The sequence below is a fragment of the Euprymna scolopes genome, chromosome 3 (assembly GCF_053919585.1).
Source record: "Euprymna scolopes isolate OS-2025 chromosome 3, ASM5391958v1, whole genome shotgun sequence".
In the NCBI taxonomy this organism is placed as follows: domain Eukaryota; kingdom Metazoa; phylum Mollusca; class Cephalopoda; order Sepiida; family Sepiolidae; genus Euprymna; species Euprymna scolopes.
In genome coordinates, this window is record NC_136484.1 from 82,199,871 (window position 1) to 82,224,136 (window position 24,266).

At 37.8% G+C, this 24,266-nt stretch overlaps 1 protein-coding gene across 2 annotated transcripts in view; it reads right to left on the bottom strand.

Annotated features, from left to right (window-relative positions):
• Positions 1–24,266, bottom strand: part of LOC145256537 (glutamate receptor ionotropic, NMDA 3B-like) — a 1,196,865-nt gene that overhangs the window by 158,929 nt on the left and 1,013,670 nt on the right. The gene's annotated exons all lie outside the window — the stretch shown is intronic.

Consider the following 24,266-nt stretch of genomic DNA (forward strand, 5'->3'; position numbering starts at 1 on the left):
GTAAACTTTCTTTGTTTGTTTTTTAATATCCACTTATTTAATATCCAGTCACTATACATATTCTATACACTTTGACAATCTAGTTAAACACAAAAATGTCCAACCCAAACGAAGCTTCATCAAAATATAGAGAAATCGACCCAATTTCTTTCATGTTACAAATGCAACAACTTGCCATGCAAGAACAGATGACGAACCCCATGGCACGCCTTCTGCTCACTCAGCAACACGCCCCCACTCCATTGTCGTGCCATTCAAGGGTGAAACCCAAACGACCAGTGATAAAACCTGACTCATCAGACAACAAATGGGTCATTTTTAAGGATGCATGGCTTCGTTATAAAGAGATGACGCAACTTATCGACCCCACAGAAAGCCGAAATGAGCTACGGTCTGCATGCAGTTCGTCTGTCAACAAAATGTTGTTCAACTTTGTTGGTCCAGATGCCCTGAATAATACCTCAGAGGAACAACTGCTAGAATATATTAAATCCATCGCAGTGAAAACCGTCCATCCTGAGATATGCCATCAGTAATTCTTTGTAATGAAGCAAAGTGATGGGGAGACTATCATGTCTTTTATTTCCCAGTTGAAATCACAAGCGATGCTCTGCGCTTTCAATTGTGGCAACCAGCAATGTGCAATGTCATTTTCTGAGAACATGATCAAATCTCAAATCATTGCCGGATTATGAGACACCTCCCACTAGAGCAAAATTTTAGCAGAGATTACGTCCCTGCCAACTCTAAATGACTTAACTAGACATCTCTTGACTCTGGAATCTACCGCCAGATCATCAAATCACTTCCGACCAGCAGAGATCATACAAATGGCCCAATTTAAATCTGTGTCATTAAAAAAGTTTCCACCACCAAATAAGATGAAACATAATGATGGCAAATGCAAAGGTTGTGGACACAAGACACACCCAAAAGGACGAAGACAATGTCTCGCCTGGGGCAAATCATGCCACAAATGTTGCAAAGAGAACCCCTTCTCAACTACATGCCATGGCACAGCATCGTCAAATGCCATAATGGGAGACTACCCAAATGACAACCAGGACGAAGATTCTTCATTCGTATCGACAATGACTGTGCAACCTGAATGACTAGAGGAAGAAGAGGGGATCCCATATGGTGCATGAACCAACAATAAGTTCACATCAGACCGACCAGATCCACCTCCATTTTTCAATATTACCATCACATTAGATAAAAAGATCCACCAATACCTTGGACGATTCAGACATACAAATATGAAACACCAACCCGTCCAATTGCCTGCTTTGGCAGACATGGGAGCTCAGACTAGTACAGCTGGTATGGACTTATTAAACAATCTTGGGTGCACTTCTGAACATCTGCTGTGCACTAGGTACCGGTTACGTGCCATTAATGATCACAACCTGCGCATCATGGGGGCCTTAATGGCCACAATGTCACTCGATAAGGCAGCATGTTCGGAGGTGATATACATCAGCCCAAGGGTTAAGGGCCTGTATATATCATAAACGGCCCTGAAAAAAACTAAAAATTATCAACAACAACTTTCCAGCACAACTTAGTAGTCTAGTAGCCACAACGACGATGGACCCCAAACCAACTGACCAAGTGTTAGCCCCTTGCGGATGTCCATACAGATCACCATGTCCACCACTACCAGACAAGTAGCCATTTCCCGTCACACCTGAATATTGAGGAGAGATAGAAAGCTGGATCAAATGCCATTTTTCCAGCAGTGCATTTAATACATGTATGCACCAGAAATTGCAGACCATGACCGGAGAACCACTTACTATCACATTCCTCGACAACCACCAACCTAAGGTTGTTCACAAACCAATCCCTGTCCCCTACCACTGGAAAGAGGCTGTCAAATCCCAGCTTGATGAAGATGTAGCACTGAACATCATTGAACCAGTGCCAGCAGGGACACCAACGACATCGTGTTCGAGAATGATCACAGTGCCCCAAAAAGACGGCAGCCCACGTAGAACGATTGACCTTCAAAATTTAAATGCAGTGACAAGACGAGAAACACACCACACACCCTCTCCATTCAATCTTGTCAACACGATACTCCAAGGAAAAAAACAAACTATTCTGGATGCCTGGAACGGATATCACAGTGTTCCTCTGGCCGTGAAAGAACGGGATGCCACCACTTTCATAACAGAATGGGGCAGATACAGGTATTTGCGACCCCCCCCCAAGGTTTCCAAGCATCCAATGATGGTTACACAAAAGGATTCAACACCATTACAGAAGGTTTCTCTCGTGTGGCTCGCTGTGTGGACGACTCTATCTTGTGGGATGATGATGATATGGCACTGTCCTTTTGGCACACTATTAGATACATCATGCTATGTGCTGTAAATGGAATAGTATTTAATCCAGAAAAATTCCAATTTGCAAAAGACAATGTAGAGTTTGCTGGCTTTGATATCAGCCTAACAGGATGCAAACCATCTCAAAAATTACTTGAGGGCATCAGAAACTTCCCATCATCGACAAACATTACAGGAGTTAGATCTTTCTTTGGTCTGATTAACCAAGTTTCATATGCGTTTGCCCAAGCACCCATTATGTCGCTCTTCAGAGAACTACTGAAACATAACAGCAAGTTTTACTGGGACGATACATTGGGACAACTCTTCCAGCAATCCAAGGAAACAATCCTAGAAAGCATCTGGGATGGCGTTCGAACATTTGAAATAAATCGCCCAACATGTCTGACTACAGACTGGAGTTGAGCAGGAATAGGATTTACTCTACTCCAAAAACATTGTGCATGCCCGTCCACAATGGACCACCGTTGTGGGCCAGGACATCGGAAAGTTGTATATGCTGGCTCCCAATTCACTAGACCTGCTGAAAACCGGTATGCACCAATTGAAGGGGAAGCTTTAGCTATAAAGTTTGGATTGGAAAGCTGCAAAATGTTTGTTTTAGGCTGCCCCCACCTTATACTTGCTATTGACCACAAACCCCTTGTGCCGATATTCAATGATCGTAGCTTGGATGAAATAAAAAATCGCAGGATTTTAGATATCAGAGAGCAGACCCTGATGTATCAGTTCAGGGCCATATCAATACCAGGCAACGCCAATGGTGGAGCAAATGCCATGTCCCGTATCCCTACACCTACCACCAAAGTCACAGCAGCTGAATCGGACAGCATGGAAGAAGTGTTGCAAGCTGGAACAGAATCCCGATACAACCAAGAAACATCTCCTATCAAGATGGCCCACACATACAGCAAGAAGCCACGATCGATTACCAATACCTGAGCCTCATGGAAACAATAGAAAAGGGATTCCCTGAACACAAATGTTAAAGAATTCTGGAATATGCGAAGCGACCTATACACGGTTCAGTCTCTAGTATTCAAGGAAGGCCGCATATTAATTCCAAAAAGCCTATGTCGTGAACTCATCGATCAACTCTATGTTGGCCACCAGGGGGTCAACAGTATGAGAAGCAATGCCAGACAACGTTTTTTTTTGGCCTGGTATGGGAGCACAATTGCAGGAAAAGCGCAATCAGTGCAAGCACTGTAACGAAATTGCCCCACCAAACCATAAGGAAGCTGCAATAGAGCCTGTCCACCCGGACTACCCTTTCCAGTCAACAATAACAGATATTTTCAACATGGCTGGACAGAAATATATGATATATGCTGACAGATATTCAGGTTGGACAGAGGTATTCTCAATGCAACAAGACGCCAGGATCTCCACAGTATGCAACATCTTACGCAGGTATTTTGTGAATTATGGTGTGCCGGAGGAAATTGCTTGTGACGGTGGACCCCCATACAACTCTGATGAGTGGAGGACATTTCTCAAAATATTGAGCATATCCCTTTCAGTCTCGTCGGCATATTATCCACAGAGCAATGGCAGAGCCGAGGCTGCTGTCAAGCACATGAAGAGGATATTAACAACTAATATTAGCCCCAATGGTTCACTGAATATGGACGAAATGGCCAAAGCACTGTTACTCCATCGCAACACACCACCACCTGACATAGGTGCATCACCATCAGAACTTCTATTTGCTTGTTCCCTGAATGACCACTTACCAAACCCCACAAAATTTCGCCGTAAATGGCTGGAACTCACCAACATGCGCGAGAGGGCCATTAACCAGCAGTTTCTCAACAACACGAAACACACTGAAAACAAGCAACAACTCAACCCACTAAGAATCAGGGAACATGTGTCAATTCAAAACCAACATGGACACAAACCCCTGCGCTGGGACAACACTGGCATGATTGTTGAAACTCTCTCCCACAGACAATACCGCATCAGGAGCAGGAGAACCACACTCCGAAACCGCTGTTACCTTCACAAAATAAGCACAGATAGCTGCAACCTGGCTCATGATGACACCCTACCAGACGACCTACCAAACAACAGAATCAGGATCCATTCCCCATAATCACCTAAAATGTCAAACCCAGCCAACGAAACCCTCAAATAAAAATAACACCAACCCCACTTTCCACACCAGGTACTCGAATAAAGAATGAACCCCTGAAAATGACAGATATAATACAAAACGAAAGATCTGAAGCTAGGTCTAGACTTATCCATAACAGACGATTACCGTCTAGATTTAAGGACTTCCAGCTTGGATAAAAATAAATAAATAAATAATAAATAAAAAAAATAACATGTAAAAATAATACGAAGTTATGTACCCCTGACCCGAGCTCTCCAGGAAGGAGAAAGAAAAGGGCTGTCATGGCGGACTCAATAAAGGTACACATGTACGTCGTTTATCGAGATTAACTACCGTGTCTTGTTGTCTTTCCCTTATGAGTGAGGCCCTTTCCTCTTAACTATACAACACCAAACATCGCAACCACATACATTTCATGATGGCCGACACATGCACAGATGCACGACAAACCTCAACAAAAATTTCAACAACATACAAACAAACAAATCTTATGTGAAGTCCATTTTAAATCTACTTCCAATCAATGGAATGAGACAATCAATGCAAATGTTACATACTTATTGGTGCACACAAGCACACACAGGAGTGGCCTCCGGACCTTGATAAGTGGTGACCCTCATGTAAACCCCCCCCTAAAAAAAAACATCTTTTAAAACAGTAATTACAAATGCAACCAATCTAGATGTCTCGTATACACACATATACCACCATACTCCCTTTTAACATACTAAACAGAAACATCCAACTCCAACGCCCACACCTGTCTTGCGACATTACTACAGTAGAACCCCAGGATACGTTTTTTTCAGGTTATGATGTGGAAGACAATGTTTTTCCTGCCTCTGCTTTCGGTATTTGCCCCACCTTATGTGTATTATATACTGCACTGTATTTTGTTACTAATTTTTAATGTCGTATCCCGGGGCTCTACTGTATTATATTTGCTGTTTGTGACAATGGTAGTTATATCAGCATGACTAAACACCATTCCAACTTCAACTCAACAAATATAAAAGTTACATGTGTGTGTCCTGCTTGTGTGATAGATCACACAAGCAGGACACACACTAGATAACATAAGTGCCTCTTAATAGACTCTCTTCAACGAAAATACACAAACAAAAATATGAAATGGATTCTTAAATCCAACATGCATATCACAGGACTTAACACATACCTATATCTGCTACAAATGTTTTCACAACCAAAGCAAAAATAATGTCGGTTTTTGACGTTCAACTTCAAAAGGTTTTGATTAATAAAGTTTATTATAAACTTTATTAATCAAAATAAAAACGATTAGATTCGACAAAGTTTTTCCAACGAGAAACAGGTTTATTTATCCCATTAGCATAGAAATCCAGAGTTCTGGAAGTGATGAAGTCATTGAAGGCTGATTCAGAATCATCTTAGCTTTTGAAGCATTTTTTGTGCAGGAAGTTGTCGAGAGGATTGAAATGGTGATAATCGGTGAGCGAGAGATCCGGTGAATGATAAGGCAGTGTCTCATAGTCCAATTCGTTCAGCTTCTGAAGGGTCAGTTGAGCAACATGCGGACGAGCATTGTCATGGAGGAGAATTGGTCTCTTCATATTTACCAATCTCGAACACATACATCCGAGCTCCTGGTACATTTCGTCAATATGTTGGCAGTAATTCTCTGCCATAATTGTTTCGCCTGGATTCGAAAAGTTGTGATGGGTGAGACCAGTTGCAGACTACCAACAGTCACCGTAACCTTTTTTTGGTATATTTCGGCTTCGGGAAGTGTTGTGGAGCTTCTCCGGCATCCAACCACTATACCGAACATCACCGGTTGTCTTAGAGGATCCACTTCTCCTTACAGGTCACAATCCGTTCGAGAAATGAGTTTGGTTGTGCAGAAGGAGCATAGAAGTCACCACAAACGACGATTTTTTTTTATTATTGTTCAATTCATGCGGCACCCATTTATCCAACTTTTGTACTTCAGTATTTGTTTTAAATGGCGAACGACTGCTGAGTGGTCGACCTCGAGTTCAACAGTAACTTCTCATTTGGTATTGCGAGGATTGGCTTCAATTAAGGTTTTCAAATGTTCGTTATTAACTGCAGTTGGCCGGCTGCGACCATCTTCATCTTTGAGGCTGTTGTCACCGTTGCAAAATTTCTTGAACCACTGTTGTGCCACACGTTCATTAGTGGTATCTGGGCCAAATGCATCATTGATATCACAAACTGCCTCGACAACTTTTTGGCCTAGTTTGTACTGGAACAAGAATGCAGATTTGAATTTTGTCCATGCTGTTGAATATATATATATATATATATATATATATATATATATATATATATATATATATATATATATATGTTTATATATATATATATATATATATATATATATGTTTATATATATATATATATATATATATATATATATATATATTCAGTCTAGTTTGAACTGGAACAAGAAAATTGTGAAGTTTTGAATTTTGAATTTGAATTTTTTCAAAAACTGCAAATTTAAGCTAAATTTAATGTAACTGTTTAAACAACCTATATCTCATTTGATTCGCCTTTTATTCCTCTATAATTTTACCTGTCCATATTTAACTTTTAATTGAAATATTCTAGTGTTCACGTCAATTTAAAAAAATAACTTCAAATTGAGGAGGCAAAAAGAAAGCCCACAGCAACAAATTCGCTTAAAACCAGCTTACATTATCGCCCCAAAATCAGTTTAAAATATCCACCAACAGGCAACAAAGCATCTCTAATCGTAATTGCTGTTGTTCCAGGTTATACAACGTAACATTTAGCCCATATGCCACGACTTTCTCTCAGGAGCTTATTAATCTCCACCTTTCTGGTTTATCCAATCGAGAAATCGGCCAAAGATTGAAATGTGATGAGAAAATGGTACGAAAAACTGTGCAAAAAGCACCAAAACACCGGCAGTTCGTGATGCCCCGAAATCTGATCATACTAGAGTTACTTCTAATAATGCACCCTCAGGGAAAGATTTGAAACGGCTCCCCAAATCCAACAACAGTGCAATTCTGTTAAAAAGTGCTCTCTTCCTACGGTCAAGAACAGATTAAAGGAATTCAATTTGCGAGGATATGTTGCAAGACGCAAGCCAATGATTTCTGTAAAGAACAGAAAGCGCCGTCTGGACTTCGTCAGATGCAATAAAGATCATGACTTCATATTGGTCAAAAGTGCTTTTTTGCGACAAAAGCAAGTTCAATAGGTTAGGCAGTGATGGTAGGCAGTACGTCTGTCGGGGAAAAGATAAAGAATTTAATCCTAGGTGCTCAGTTTCAACACAGGAAGGTGGTAGAGGATCAGTTTTGGTGTGGGACATTATTAGTACCAATGGTCCAGAGCCTATAGTTCGCTTGCAAGGTCGAATTAATTCGACCAACTACATTAATATGTTGACTGAGCATTTTCTACCCAACTTTGATCAGAATTTGGATGATAATCCTATCTTCATGCAGAATAATGCTCCCATTCACACAGCTGGCAATGTTAAGAGATTCCTGGAAGAGCATGATATTCCGTGTTTGGATTGGCATGCACAATCTCCAGACCTTCCTATCAAAAATGTATAGCATTACATCAAGCAACAGCTATGCAATGATAAAATTTCAAATTTGGAAGAACTTTGGACAAAAATTAAAGAAAAGTTGGATGCCCATTCCCCAGCGTATTGTTGCAGTCTTATTCAAGGAATTCCTAGAAGGGCTATGTTACTAAATATTTACTAGTTCATTGTGTTCCTGTTGTATTTTTGTTGCATTAATGTCAAAAATTTACATTTAAATAACAATTTTCCATTGTGCGGACTTTCTTTTTGCCTCCTCATTTTGAAGTTATTTTTTTTTTTAAATTGACGTGTGTTGGGAAAACCGTAACTTACCTGAATAGCATGGGTTTTGTGTTTTTTACTTTTAAGAAAAAAAAAGCTAAAATGCCGACGTCGGATTTATATATATGACGGTCATGCAAATTTATGTGTGAGACATGCAAATTAGAGGCGAGGGAGTTTGTTGAACGGGTATAAAAGAGGAAGGAAAAAGGAACCGGGGGGGGGGGGTGTAAAGACAGTGTGTTAGGAGAATGCGTGGCGAAAGTGATTATAGAGATTGAATCAAAAAAGACAGAACAACAAATTTGACTGAGTTCAAATACTGTAGAAGCTATTTCGGCCTTTATATCATCTTCGGCCATGGAGACTAAAACGTTTGATGTCCGGTTGATTCGGGAATTTAGTGGTGCTGTCACCGATATGCCCATTATCGAGTGGATTGAAAATGTGGAGCTTGTGTGTGGCTTTGCACCATGAAAAATGTTGAGCATGTCCTGCCATTGAGATTGCGAGGGGGAGCTCTTACCATATACAGGCAACTTAGTATGGAGCAGAAAGCGGATGCAGAACAGATCAAGCAAACCCTTATAACTGTGTATGCTACTGATGTATTTAATGCATATGACCAGTTTGTCACTCGACAACTTCGTCCTAACGAGACGGTGGATGAGTTTTTTGCTGAGCTACGACGCCTGGCCCAGTTGGTTGGAGGACCATTGCCCAAACGTTGGCTGACGTGTGCATTTGTGTCTGGACTACCACAACATGTTAAACATGTATTATGCGCCTCTTCCAGGATGGAAACAATGAGTACAGAACAACTGTCAACCCGAACAAGAGCTATCATGATTGACCATGACAGCCCTGCAGAATTGGCTGCTGCTGCTACGTCTGCCAGATGGTCACCTACAGAATCAAATGTGCACTGTGACAATGAAAAATTTGTTTGCTACAAGTGTGGTGGTCCCAACTACTTGGCAAAGGACTGCTTACAGAATCGCCAAAAGAGGTTGAAAAAGTCCGTCGTGAGATAGGTTGCTTCAGATGCAGTGGCCTTGGACATATATCATTATGGTGTCACCGAAGGGGAGGAGGCAGCAGCATTAGTCTCCTCCCCAACAAACTAAACACAGAGACTCTTCCTTTCATGAAAGTACATTTAGATGGGCAGGAGTGTACAGCGTTAATCAATTCCGGATGTTCATAGACTTTAGTGAATAAAGCTGTGTGTCACTTTTGGAAGCGGAAGTCAGCAGAAGTACTAACAGCTGATGGAAGGACATTGAACTGCCAAGGATATGGCAGAGTAAATGTAGAGGTTGACCAAGTTCCTGCTGTTGACGTTGTTATATTCTATGTATTGTGGGTGAGAAAATGCGTATGGTTGCAAAAAGAAGAATACGATAACTGAGTAAGTTGAACATATTGAATATTATTTACCACAAATCAGATGAGGTATTGTCTGGATCCTTTCCTGGCATCCGTAATAGTCACAATAAAGACTTGTCGGGTTGTAAGGGTCGTCTAGAGGTGAGAGCAGGGTTTAGAGACGGCTCGTCTGTGAGGACGTGGTTGTTTCGATGATGCGGGGTATAGGCCTGACTTGTCTGGTTGTAATGTTGTGGAGATGACGCATGATACAGTAAATATGGAATAACCATAAAAGCTCTGGTTGCATAGATTTTAAAATTTGCATTAGTTCATGTGTGCACAAAACTATATTTGCTCGGAATATATGGTCTAATAAGTTCGTTTAACGTTTTTGTTAGATGATAGACGGGAGTAAGAATTTAGGACATGATAGGTCGGAGTGGAAAATCAGGTTTATGTATCTTGACTGTGCAATATGAGTAACCATTATAATTATTAATTTGTGCATTATTAGCCGTAATTATTTAATTGACTTGTGTTTTAATAGTGTTAAATAGTGTTAATGTAAACATAATTAAGGCTCAGGTTGCCTCCTTGACAGAAAAGGAACAGCAAGCTTTAGCGATTAGGGTGAGGTTAAAAAGAATGCCCAAGGAGGCAACTAATATGGCTGCTGAATTGCATGTGGAGGAGCTTCATCAAGTGGCCGATCGACACATCATGTGAGTAACATTGCCGGATGGACGAACCGTGACCACAAATGAAGGCATTCTGGAGGTGTGTAGGTCGCACTTTCAGGAGCTTTTTACCAGCGAACCCGGTCTGTCATTGGAACAGTTTGACACCTATTTGGCTGACTTTCCTGGCCTTTCGGTGACTGAAGCAGCTAGGTGTGAAGGGGGTGTTATGGAGGATGAGGTTATCGAGGCCTTGAAGCGGGTTGGTCTTAACAAGTCTCCGGGGATTGATGGTCTGCCTTACGAAGTGTATTTGAGGATGTCACACATCTTTGTTCCCTTGCTTATTTAACTCATGGTTGAAAATGGCTCAATCCCCAACCACTTTACCATGGATATCCTGAAGCTGTTATGCAAAAAGAAAGATGGTGGGGATGGGTTAGATAATTATCGGCCCTTAACAATGCTTAATGCAGAGTTGAAAATTTTGGCCAAGATTCTTGCTAATCGTCTGCAGATTATCCTGGCTGGCCTGATCAGCCCCGAGCAAACTTGTGCCGTGAAAGGCAGGACAATTCCGGATAATCTGCATTCTATACGCTTGATCATAGAAAAAGTCGACACTGAAGCTGCGCTGATCAATTTAGATCAGTCCAAAGCCTTCGATAGGGTGAACCATTGTTACTTGGAGGCAGTTCTATCAGCAGTTTTGCTTCGTGAGTTCACCTCCTTTATGCTAATCCCACGGTTCTGGTAGAAGTGAATGGAAGGAGATCGAAGCCTTTCAATTTATCCCGATCTATTCGGCAGGGCTGTCCATTATCATCATTGCTCTATGTGCTTGCATTGGAGCCTTTACTGCGTAGGCTAAGGGTAAATCCGGCAATACACGGTATCACTTTGCTGGACACTTCTGCTAGGGTAAATCACTCTGCCTATGCCGATGATGTAACAGTGTTTGTGACAAACAATGCTGAGATTAGTGTTGTCAGTGCAGAAATCAGATTATATGAGACAGTCACAGGGGCCAAAATTAACTGACAAGTCCAGTCTGGGTGTGCAAAACATGGCGATTCGTCTACACACACTTCGGCTGTACTTCCTTGATCGAATGTGTACGCAAGTTGATGGAAATGGTGGCTTCTGGAAGGAAGACATCCAGAAAGCCTTCCCGACGTTGAGAAGTGTGCACGCGAGTGAAGGGGAGGCATATAGATTACACCAAGGTGAATGTTCCTTCTATCAAGAGTGTCACCGCGTTTGAAGATCCTTTCTGACACCCTATTGTTGTCCTAAAAAGCATTATATCAAGTATTAGTAAGGGAATTCTTTGGAGAGGATACAATTGAAGGGCTCACTTTGACGAGGGGGCAGCGTAGCTCGATTTGGCCTTGGGCGCCTGGGTCGGGATGTCTCATTAACGACGAGGCATCTTTGGCCTAGCTGGTAATTCGAGGTGCTCTCTGGGTCAGTAAGAAACTTCACTAAGCTGGCTTGGCAAGTTCGCCTATTTGTAAACGGTGACGAGGATGAGTCTTTAAATCATGCTATTGTCACATCATTGTGCCGCTGAGTGAGTTTGTTGCTGGGCTCATGGTTTGCATCCTGAATGTGCCGTCTGTCAATGTGGAACCTATCAATGTTTGTAGCAACTGGGTTCCGACAACTGATCGGCTTAGAAGACAAATATGTCTGACCTTGCTAGCAGTAATGAGAGGTGTGATATGGAGGACTCGCGTGAAAGTAGTTTATGGAGCTGAGGACTTTGCTCCTCTCGACCTTTTTCGAATTTTCGTTTTTATTTGAAGGTTCGTATTAGGGCCGAGAGGGATAGACTCTCTTCGCCAGACTTTGCTGAAAGATGGATGTCTGTTGCGCGTGTCTGTCACATAAGGGGTGCAAGACTTGAGTGATATTTAGACGTACCTTAGGCTTGAGGATTTTTGGTTCCAAAAACAAACGTCAACCTTGACTCGGTTCTCAAAGTCAAATATATAGGTTAGTTTAAGTTCTAGTTTTAGACACTTCAAGTTCATAACTTAGCTAGTGTGTGAGAGGTATCTTCAATCCCCCACTCCCCTTTTTTTCTCAGACCCCACGTAGGTGACAGACCATGCGATTTGCCAGAGATGCGGGTTCCCTTGCGATATTTTCGTAAGAGGTGTTAGTAATAAAGCGATCGGACCCGCATCACCTTTTTCGACTGACAAATCCTTGTATCTGCCACAGTTTCATAAGGGGGGTTATTACTAACACCGTTCCCTTTCGTTTCATTGTAAATACAACTTTTAATTTCTTTATTCAACTCCCCCCCCACCTTTTACATATTGTATTACATTGGGTTTAAGTATGTTAGTCATAGTATGAGTTTTTGGTGATTGAAAAAGGGTGTATACGGTGATGGATGTATAGTATAAATGAGGTATTGTGGTGAGAGTAGAGTGAAAGTAGGATTTAGCTAAGTTAGCTTAGGCAGCATTAGTTAGTCAAGACCGTCCTTTCCCCCATTCCCCAATTTTTCGGCCTTGTGCCAAATTTTTCTTTAAAAATCTTGTATTTTTATTGGAAATAAATTACCATATGTTTTTTTCCGTCACGACACGGTAAGAATCTTTTGCTCTGTGGGACTGTCTACTGCAAGCCAGTCACCTCTCAGGACTTGTGTGGAACAACGAACAATCGGAAACTGTTCTGTCTACTGCAAACAAGTCACCTCTCAGGACTTGTGTAAAACAACGAACAATCGGAAACTGTTCTGTCTACTGCAAACCAGTCACCTCTCAGGACTTGTGTAAAACAACGAACAATCGGAAACTGTTCTGTCTACTGCAAACTAGTCACCTCTCAGGACTTGTGTAAAACAACGAACAATCGGAAACTGTTCTGTCTACTGCAAACCAGTCACCTCTCAGGACTTGTGTAAAACAACGAACAATCGGAAACTGTTCTGTCTACTGCAAACCAGTCACCTCTCAGGACTTGTGTAAAACAACGAACAATCGGAAACTGTTCTGTCTACTGCAAACCAGTCACCTCTCAGGACTTGTGTAAAACAACGAACAATCGGAAACTGTTCTGTCTACTGCAAACCAGTCACCTCTCAGGACTTGTGTAAAACAACGAACAATCGGAAACTGTTCTGTCTACTGCAAACCAGTCACCTCTCAGGACTTGTGTAAAACAACGAACAATCGGAAACTGTTCTGTCTACTGCAAACCAGTCACCTCTCAGGACTTGTGTAAAACAACGAACAATCGGAAACTGTTCTGTCTACTGCAAACCAGTCACCTCTCAGGACTTGTGTAAAACAACGAACAATCGGAAACTGTTCTGTCTACTGCAAACCAGTCACCTCTCAGGACTTGTGTAAAACAACGAACAATCGGAAACTGTTCTGTCTACTGCAAACCAGTCACCTCTCAGGACTTGTGTAAAACAACGAACAATCGGAAACTGTTCTGTCTACTGCAAACCAGTCACCTCTCAGGACTTGTGTAAAACAACGAACAATCGGAAACTGTTCTGTCTACTGCAAACCAGTCACCTCTCAGGACTTGTGTAAAACAACGAACAATCGGAAACTGTTCTGTCTACTGCAAACCAGTCACCTCTCAGGACTTGTGTAAAACAACGAACCATTGAAAACTGTTCTGAAACTAAACATGGCTTACACTTCTAGATTCACGTTACATATGCATTTTGGTAACGTGCTGAAATAATATCTTTTTTTATTTGTATTTGTTTTCCAGCCATTCTTACCATGGAGAGGGGAGGGTGTTTTGTAACTATTCTGTGCGTTCAACTAACAATTTATTATTAAAAACAGTTTATTATTTCCAATTTATTATTGAAAAAAAAGAAGATATTGTGAAAGTTGAATTTAACTTGAAATAAAAACAAAAAACAACGTGATTAAGGTCCGATTAAGATTCGAATGTTTTCTTGTTGCTTTTATTTACCGTAAATTGTTAGGTTAGTTGTACAAATATCCTCAAAACAGGTAATCACTAAAAGGGACTCTTAAAAGTCAACACCGGTATCGAGGAGAAGGTTTTTTTTACATGTTTTACAAAGTTTAAATGGGTAAAATATAATCACATAATTATTGAAAATGTGATCATGTGATTAAAATTTAATTTAAATTAACGACGTTGTTTAACAAATTTTTAAAAATGCAAGATGTAGTATTTCAATAATTAAATGTTTTATTTTATAATTTAACATCAAAAACAAGGAACAATAAAAATAAAATTTTGGGTACTTTTTGTTACTATGCTGAAATAATAATGTTATTATTTTGAAAGCCATTCTTAACATGGGGAGGAGTTTTTGTAACTATTCTGTGCTTACATAGGTGTATCAGAATTTTAATAATTAATTTACTCATCGAAGTTTTATATATCGCAAATTGAAGATAAAAGATCAATAAATAAAATATTCTAATTTAAAACAAATAAAAGAAGTGTTTTTTTAAAATTTACCCGTAAAGTCGAAAGTGTAAATTTTTTTTTTTTAAACCACGTTGATTTATTTTTTTAAGTGGAAGCATATGTTATGCTTAGATTGTCAAGTACATATTGGACGCTTACGACAATTTTTTCTATTTCATTCAATGTTTTCTTTATTTAGATATTAAAAAAATTCACTCTAGAAAGAAGAATTAAAGTACATTAAATCCAAAATTCATGTATTTCTTTAAAAGAATAAATGGGTTAAGTGGGGTTTTTTATAAAGGCAAAAACTTATAAGTGAATGTGTTCATTTTTTACCTAATTTTGGTTTACAGCACGCAAAGAGACATTAATTGTGGCCCTTTGAAGCCGGAGGAAGATAAAGGCAAAGAAAATCAGAAATTTGTCTCCCTTTATTTGAACAGTTAAAGCATCTGAGTCCGCGTTTTTTTTTTAAATCCTTGTTTAAAAATTATTTTAGTTAAAAAAGGACATGGAATATAAGTATAAAAATGGATGAATTCCAAACAATGAACAATGGAAGTATCCATTGAATAGTATTTTTTATAGGTAAGTGATTTTTTGGAATTTATATATATATGTTTTATAATCGAAGTAAGTAAAATTTCGTTAATTTTCTTTAAATCTTTTTAAAAGAAAACCGATTAAAAAAAAAAACAAATATTGCATAATTTGCCATTAAACCGGTTATTTTTTTTTAAATGTGGTCTTTGCCCCCTTTAACTGAAAAAAAATTAGGGTTTGAATTACATTTTCCAAATAGTTATAAGCTTCGAAAGATAGTAAGTTGAATTATTCAAGTTCTTATCACACATTCTTAATGGCGGCTTCTGATCCTTACACTTAAAAAAAAAAAGATATCTTGAAACCTGAAAAAACTATTTGAAAATAGCGTGGTACCAAAAATGCATACCAATTCTGGTTTAATTTTACAGTAGATATTATTCTCGGGCATATACGATGGCAGATGATACTGTGCGATTTTTATAATCATTTTTTCAGTTTAAATTCAAGTTTCACAATACCTTTTTTTTAAATTGTAAGGTGGAAGCACAGAATAGTTATAAAAAACCCTCAGCTCCTCATTAGAATAGTTTTCAAAATAAAAACGTTATTATTTCAGCACGGCAGTACGGCACTAAAAATACATATGTACCCAAAATGTAATTTTTATTGGGCAATGTTTTTAATTTTAAATAAAATAAAACATTTAATCATTTTAAAACTTCATCTTGCATTATATTTTTTTAATTTAAAAAACATGGTTAATTTAAATTAAATTTTAATCACGTGATCACATTTTCAATAATTATGTGCTTATATTTTACCCATTTAAAGTTTGTAAAACATGTAAACAAACTTTTGCTCGATACCGGTGTTGACTTTTAAGAGTCCCTTTTAGTGATTACCTGGTTTGAGGATATTTGTACAACTAAACGGCAAATCTACCTTCTGTGCTTTCAACTAACAATTTATTAAAAAAGAAACAAAAGGTAAATTTTCACATTAGGTTCATTTTTTTAACATGGGAAGGTTGGGGTGTTTATTCCGAAAGTTGTTCTTAACATGGGGAGAATGATCGTATTTATTCCAAAAGTTGTTTTTAACATGGTGAGGTTAGGGGTGTTTATTCTGAAAGCCGTTCTTAATATGGGGAGGTTGGGGGTGTTTATTCATGACCGCCAGTGAATTACAGTGCATGACACAGGTCTTTATCTCTCGAAAACTACTTGCCTCTGCAAATTTTAAATGAGATTTTCTTATTCAGCATAGTCGAAAACCTTCAAAAGTAGTCATTGTAAAGAAAATTGTGGAGGTGGACCTAATGTAAAAAACATACAAAAAAAAAGATATTGCGAAATTTCAATTTAACTTGGAAAAACTATTTTAAAATAAAAATAGACAGAACAATACCCCCTTTGGGTTTGTATTTGCACGAAGATGTAAAAATTTGTCAACAAAAACAAATATATAACAAGTAAATGTTTTCAAAGGCAAAATAAGTTACTTTTCTACCTAACTGGATAATTTTTAATGTTTTTATTGGGTTTGTATTACTGTACGCATAGATTCGAAAAAGTTGTCAAAAAACAAATGTATAACAAATATTATACAAAGCCAAGATAAGTTACTTTTCTACCAAACTGGATAATTTTTTAGTGTTTTTATTTAATGTAAAGTGTTTATTCATCTCGAAAAACACAGCGTTTACCTCTATATTTGAAAATTACAAATGGCGGCAGACTGTGTTAAGCACGTAAAGTTTAGGAAAATGAGTTAAAACTAAAAAACTGTACAAATTACTGTTAAATAACCACCGAATATATGTCAGCCTATGTTACAGTAACATATATTGAGTGAGTTCCTAACAGTATTTTGTATATATTTTTTTTAGTTTTAACTCATTTTCTCAAACTTAACGTGTTTAACACATTCTGGCGCCATTTGTATTCTTCAAATATACCGATAAACACTGCATGTTGTTGAACCGATTAAATATTTTACATTGAATGAAAACACTTAAATCTTATCCAGTTAAGTAGAAAAGTAACTTACTTTTCCTTTGAAAACATTTATTTGTTATATATTTATTTTTCGACAACTTTTTCGTATCTGTGTTTAGTAATACAAACCCTTTTTAGTTAATGTAAAGTTTAGTCGGCTCGAAAAACTGTTTATCTGTATATTTGAAAAATACAAATGGTGGCGGACACTGTTGAGTACGTAAAGTTTGGAAAACTGAACAAAAACTAAAAAAAACTATACAAAATACTGTCAGAAACCCACCGAATATGTTAGCCTATGCCACGGTAACATATATTCGATGGGTTTCTGACACTGTTTTGTATAGTTTTTAACTTATTTTCCCAAACATATTCAACAGAGTCCACGACCATTTGTCTTTTTCAAATACATCGATGAACACTGTGTTTTTCGAGCTGACTAAAATTTTTACATTATATAAAAACACTAAAAAAATCATCCAGTTAGGTAGAAACGTAACTTACCTTTCCTTTGCTTTCATTTATTTGTTTTTAGACAACTCATTTATTTGTTTTTAGACAACCCAAATACTAATTTTTTAATACAAAAAAAAATCGATTTAGCATTTCAACATTTTAGCAATGTTCAGCTTAATCCACTGATTGTTGGTCGAGTCCAAGCCATGATTGACGGAAACTCTCGAGGATCCGGATCCAATTCTGGAAGAGTACCATTTTTTACATTTTAGACTTTTTTTTTAGCTGTGGCTTAGTTTGTTAAAATGGAACACATAAAAATTGCATTTTGTATTGTTTATTTATTTTATTATTTTTGCAATTTTTTTATCAATAAAAGTTGTTTTTTCCCCAAGAAAAGGTGAATTTTTTACTATAAATTGTTAGGTGAAAGTTTTTTTTTCAGGATTTTTTTTTAAAAGAAAGTTGGCAGTAAACATTTCTTTTTGAAAACAGAATTTTTATTATAAAAAGAAAAGATGAATGTTTTATATGAACACTGTAAATAGTTAGGTGAAAGTAGAGAAAAGTTAGATTTTTTTGTCAAGAGAATGTACACATTTTTTTGTCAATAGATGTTAAGAAAATAAACGGAAAAATACTCCCATCATTAATTAATTCTGCAAAAAATAAATAAAATGTTGGTTTAGTGTTTCAACATTTGAACAACGCTCAGCTGAATCCGGTGATTGCCGGTCGAACCCTAAACTAATTAGAATCTGGTGCAGGGTGGCGGGGGGGGGGGGGGTTAAATTCTGCATGAGTACCATTCTTTTTAATTTTGTCTTTTGTTCAATTTTTTTGTGTGGGCTTTTAGCGCTAGCAAACTAACAAATTTAACCAAAATGCAAAAAATTCAACAATTAAATAATTTTAATAAGTGCCCAGCTCCTAATACAAATCCTAGTAAATCAATCCCCCTCATTGGAAACACTGAAAGGAAGGACGAAACCAGATTATTGCCAGTATGTTTGGGAGAGGTTCTATAGGTGTATCAAAAAGTGGCCATTAAAAATGATGATCAGAACCTTAATAATTCAACTTACTATTTTTTTAAGATTATAACTACTTGGAAATACAATTCAAACCCTAATTTTTGTTTTTCAATTAAAGGAGCAAAGACCAAATTTAAAAAAATAACAGGTTTAATAGAAAATTATGCAATATTTGTTTATTTAAAGCGGTTTTCTTTAAAAAAAAAATATAAAGAAAATCAATATATTTTGACTTGCTTATAAATATATGGTAAAAAAAATCACTTACCTAAAAAAATATTATTAAATTGGTAGTTCCATTCTTCATTGTAAAGAATTTATCCATATTTATATTTTAAATTCCATGTACTTTTTAAATAAAAGGATTTTTTAAAACGAGGGTCCTAGAAAATCGCATTTTTGTAACATGTTTTGTGCGAAGCGTTAAATAGCTGCTGCTGCTAAAATGAAATTTATGAAGTTTGGTTTCGTCCAAGGGCATAAATAATATCTCTTTTTTATTGCGTGCGTTAACCAAAATTAGTATTTTTCATCCTCCGTAGTTAAAAAAGAAACGCACATTCACTCATAAGTTTTTCCCCTAGAACAAAAAATCCGCTTCATCGATTTAAAAAAATTCTTTTTATCAAATACACGAGGTTTTGATTGATATATTTTAATACTTCTTCATCAACTAATTTTATTTTTTCTTAATATCTAAAAAAAGAAAACATTCAATGAGATAGAAAAATTTGCCATCAGCGTCTGGTATTTACTTGACGATGTAAATATAACATGAGCTTTCATTAAAAATCAACGTGTTTTTTTTCGTTTTTTTTTTTTTAAAAGGTTTAACACTTTGGACTTTACAGGTAAATTTCCAAAAAGCTATTCTTTTTTTTTGTTTTAAATTGGAATATTTTCTTTATTGATCTTTTATCTTCAATTTGTGATATATAAAACTTTGACACATAAATTAATTATTAAAATTTTAATAAACATTTCAAAATGGGGGTGTGAATTTGAAAAAAAAATGTTTGTCTAAAATATTATATTTGGTTTATTGGAAAGAGCATAAAATTTCACATTGACCCTGAAAATATCGTAAAAATTGAATCAATAGAAAAATTTTGATAGATTTTTAAAGTTTTAAAATTGAAAAATATTTAACTCGTAAAATTCTATTGATTTTATTACGTAAATAAATGGCTGCATGAAAGCACGCCGGATTTTGTAAACACTGTTTTTTGAAAAATCAAAAATAATATTTCTATTATTTTTTAAACAACTTTAATAGTTTATTTTGAAAGTATATTCCATATAGAAAATAAACAACTCACTTTAAAATTTTATTCGCAGTTTTCTGTTAGGGGTGTCAAAAATTCCTCTAAATTTCTGATACATCTAGAGTTTCTATTCTTTTTCTTTCTTTCTTTTTTTCAATATTTGAAGCAGATTTGTCACTCAGCTAGCAGATTTGGTGTTTGTACACTTTATTGCCGAAATTGGAGACGCCATTTTTTTTTCACGCACTTTCTATCCAAATCTAGGAAAGACATCATTATAAGGCCGAACGATTGCTTCCGGAAAGAGAAAGAATAAATTTACCAAAATTTACATTTATTACTTCCGGAAACGATAAATTAAACTAAATAAATTTACCAAAATTAACATTTATTACTCCCTTAAACTAAAATTATAATGTATTACTTCCAGAAACTTGGTAAACCGATATTACTGGAGAAAATGAATCTTGACGATTCAAAAAAATATTTAAAATTATTTATTTGTTCGAAAAGAAAACCCAAAAAAACAAAACACACAAACGAAAAAATAAACAAACAGACAAAAAAACTAATAAATGTTTTGGTTTTGTTTTGGTTTTCAAATGGCGCTCGTCCAGGTTAAACTATTATGAATATGTCATTTCAATTTTCTGTTTTTAATAAAAAGAATTATAAAAAAATTATTCCATGAAAAACATTCCCGTTCTCATTAATTAAATCGAAACATTTCCAATTAAACAATTACGGATATATGTTCTCTTTCACTTTCTTTATTTACTTTTAAAGCAACATTGGATGAAATAGTTGTTTTTTGTTTTTTTTTTCTAACGGACCTGAAAATAAAAGAACTCTTCTTTTTCTTCCCTACCTCGAATTACCTCCCCTGTTTCTCTCTCCTTCTGACAGTAGTAGCAGCGATCGGCCATCTTTATTTTCCCTTGTTTTTTTTGCCGGCGCTCTTTTTAGCTGAATAAAGCTTTATACAAGCTATATAAATCTTCAATCTCATTTCGTCATACATCTACACAACAATTTATTCAGTTAAAAAGTAAAAGATGGAAAAATATCTGAAACCAGACCGACTAGATGTGGACGCCAGTAAATCGGACGCGGCAGGCACATGGCGTCACTGGAAAAAATCTTTTCACATCTTTCTTGACGCGGTCGGCGAAACGCAGCAGACTCCTCTAACAGACAGACAAAAAACTATGTTTACTAATTAACCTTGTCTCTCCAACTATATTCAAATATATATCGGACATGGACAATTACAACACTGCTATGGATACTCTCGAAGCTGTGTTCGTGCAGCCTAAAAATACTATATTCTGCAGGCATTTACTGGCTACTCGTCGTCAACAAACGGACGAAAGTGTAGACCAATATTTACAGGCCCTTAATAAACTCGCCAAGGACTGCGAGTTCCAAGCCGTCACAGCTACTCAGGCGAGGGACAACTACGTCAGAGACGCCTTCATTAATGGAATTTCTTCCAATCATATACGACAGGGACTCCTGGAGAACAAGAAGCTGGCTTTAATCCTCGAAATGGCGCAAAAGCAATTAGCCTCTTACTCCCTACAGAACTCTCTGAATGCAGCTGCCCCCACTGTCCGGACTGAAGTTACAGAAAGTGATGACCAATCTGAGTATGGTGAGGGACACACTACAGCTGCTGCCTCGGGACAAAAATGCTTCTTCTGTGGGAACCCGAGACACGATAGATTTAGGTGCCCTGCCCGAAGCTCCGTTTGCAAGAATTGCAACAAGAAAGGACATTTCGCTCGTGTCTGCCGATCCCCTACAGCAGCCGCTATAAATCGATTCTTGCTTCTATTCCATCTTACAATTTTACAGAGAGTCTATCTCACTCATCGTTGTGTGGTAAAATCAAGGACAAGTCTGTTAATATACTCATTGATACGGGAAGCTCGGAAAACTTCATTCATCCTGATAAGGTGAAAAGGCTGGGACTGTCGACCATGGCAAGTTCGAGAAAAATTTTTATGGCTAGCAGTTCGCATTCGCCCTCTACTCTCGGGCATTGCATAGTATCCCTCAATCTGGGCGGAAGAAAATATGATGATGTCAAACTAGCTGTTATGGCCGACTTATGCTGTGACGTCATCCTCGGACATAATTTCCTACGCCAACACTCTTCTGTGAAAATACCTTTTGGAGGACCGCTCCCCCCTCTTACGATTTGTGGATTGACAACAATTAATAATATCCCTTATCCTTCTCTGTTTACGAACCTAACCCCCGACTGTCGTCCAATAGCAGCAAAATCAAGGAGGCACAGCCTACCAGATGCTAAATTCATCAAATCTGAAATATCGCGCATGCTGAAGGAAGGGATTATCAAACCCTCTCAGTCTCCATGGCGAGCTCAAACGCTTGTGATATCCCCTGATAACCACAAAAAAAAGACTCGTAGTAGATTATTCCCAGACAATAAACAGATTTACTCTTTTGGACGCTTATCCCCTACCTCGGATAGAGGACATGGTAAACGAGATTGCTGGTTATAAAGTATTTAGCACTCTGGATCTAACCAGTGCGTATCACCAGGTTGCTATCAGATCAGAAGAAAGAAAATATACTGCATTCGAAGCTGCAGGGAGCCTCTACCAATTTTGTCGGATACCTTTTGGAGTGGCCAATGGGGTAGCTAGCTTCCAGCGAATTATGGATGACATAATCAAGCAAGAAGACCTCAAAGGAACTTATGCCTACATTGACAATGTCACTATCTGTGGCCAAAACCAGGCAGAACATGATAACCATCTGAAGCAGTTCATGAATAGTGTGGATAAGTACGGTTTGACACTGAATAAAAACAAATGCCACTATTCGCTTAGCTCTATGAATCTGCTCGGATATACAATAAGCAGTGGTTCAGTAAGACCAAACCCCGACAGATTCAAGGGATTGATGGATCTCCCTCTACCTCTTTACCATACTTCTCTTCGGCGAGCTATGGGGATATTTTCCCACTACTCCAGGTGGATCTTAAACTTTTCAGAAAAACTATATCCTTTAACTAGGGTCACCCACTTTCCCCTCAACGAGGAACAAACGGATGCCTTCAAGCATCTGAAGAAAGAAATTGCAAAAGCATCCCTGGTAGCCATAGACTCAACTTTACCATCTGAGGTCGAAACAGATGCTTCAGAACATGCCATCGCCGCCTCGCTCACCCAAAACGGTCGTCCTGTAGCTTTCTTTTCTAGGACTTTAACGTCTGCTGAACAGAAACAATCTTCAGTTGAAAAAGAGGCCTACGCTATCGTAGAAGCCATTCGAAAATGGCGACACCTACTACTTAGAAAGCATTTTAAACTTGTCACGGATCAAAAATCTGTTTCTTTTATGTTCAACCCCAAAAGCAAGAGCAAAATAAAAAATGAGAAGATCAAAAGATGGAAGCTAGAACTCGCCTGCTTCAGCTACGACATATAACTTATCGTCCAGGAAAACAAAATGCAGTTGCGGATGCTCTATCTCGAATTTGCTCAGCCACCATTTCTATCGAGAAACTATACGCTCTGCACAGAGATTTGTGTCACTCTGGAGTAACCCGAATGGTGCACTTTGTTAGAAGCAAGAATATGCCATACTCCGTAAATGATGTAAGAGCGGTAACCAGATCATGCCAGATCTGTTCTGAGATAAAGCCTAGATTTGTTAAAACTCCGCTTCAAACGCTCATTAAGGCAAGTCAGCCCTTTGAGAGGTTAAGTATAGACTTTAAGGGACCTTTGCCAACAAATTCTCGAAATCGACTTTTGCTAACTGTAGTAGACGAATACTCTCGTTTCCCTTTTGCTTACCCTTGTGCAGATGTCCGGCAGCAACTGTCAAGAAACACCTTACCAGTCTATTTTCTATTTTCGGAAATCCTTCATACATATATTCGGATCGAGGCACTGCTTTCATGTCCGAAAAACTCAAGGAATTCCTTCTCTCTCGGCGCATTGCTACCAGTCGAACAACTGCATTTAATCCACAAGGCAACGACCAAGTGGAGAGATATAACGGAATCATCTGGCAAACAGTTAGCCTCGCTCTACGATCGAACAATCTCTCCATAACTAGCTCGGAAAAGGTGCTATATGTAACACTACACTGCATACGCTCATTGCTCTTTACCGCCT